The sequence below is a fragment of the Orycteropus afer genome, unplaced genomic scaffold, assembly GCF_000298275.1.
Source record: "Orycteropus afer afer isolate SDZICR_OR568_19922 unplaced genomic scaffold, OryAfe1.0 scaffold00772, whole genome shotgun sequence".
In the NCBI taxonomy this organism is placed as follows: Eukaryota; Metazoa; Chordata; class Mammalia; order Tubulidentata; family Orycteropodidae; genus Orycteropus; species Orycteropus afer.
Genome location: NW_006922359.1, coordinates 842,037 through 842,805, shown reverse-complemented (window position 1 = coordinate 842,805; position 769 = coordinate 842,037). Strand labels below are relative to the sequence as shown.

The 769-nt window shown below is 51.2% G+C and overlaps 1 protein-coding gene across 1 annotated transcript in view; it reads right to left on the bottom strand.

Moving 5' to 3' along the window:
* Positions 1-769, bottom strand: part of NOTCH3 (notch receptor 3) — a 92,648-nt gene that overhangs the window by 41,662 nt on the left and 50,217 nt on the right. The gene's annotated exons all lie outside the window — the stretch shown is intronic.

Sequence of the window (769 nt, the reverse complement as noted above, 5' to 3'; positions counted from 1 at the left end):
CTGGGTGTGACCTAAAACCAAGAACCAGTGTCCTTATAAGAGACAGAAGATGGCCACGTGGTGACAGAGGCAGAGACTGGAGGGATGCAGTCAGAAGCCAGGACCGTACGGAGCCACTGGAAGCTGGGAGAGACAAGGAGACCCTCCCCTAGAGCCTCTGCAGGGAGTGCGGCCCTGCTGACACACCTCATACAAGGACAGAGCAGCTCTCACAGACAGACAGTGTTGTTTTTGTTAGGTGCCATGGAGTCAAGACTTTCAAGAAACAACCCCATATGACAAAGTAGAACTGCCCATAGAGTTTCCTAGGCTGTAATCTTTACGGGATGGGAGCTGTGGTGGTGTAGTGCCTAAGGCATTTGACTGCTAACCAGAAGGCTGGTGATTCAAACCCACCAGCCACTCCTGGGAAGGGAGACTGGGCAATGTACTTCCATAGAGATACCCGCTTCAGAAACCCAAGGAGGGGCCACTATGAGTTGAAAACAACTTGATGACAGAGAGTTTGGTTTGTTGGTTTAATCTTTATGGGAGGAGCTCTGGTGGTGCCCTGCCTAAGGCATCTGACTGCTAACCAGAAGGTTGATGGTTCAAACCTACCAGCCACTCTGTGAGAGAAAGACAAGGCAGTATGCTTCCACAAAGATTTACTGCCTTGGAAACCCAATGGGAGCAGCTTGTTGTTGTTGTTGTTGTGTGCCGTCGAGTTGGCCCCGACTCATAGCGACCCCTCCTTGGGTTTCCGAGGCAGTATCACTACGGAAGTAGG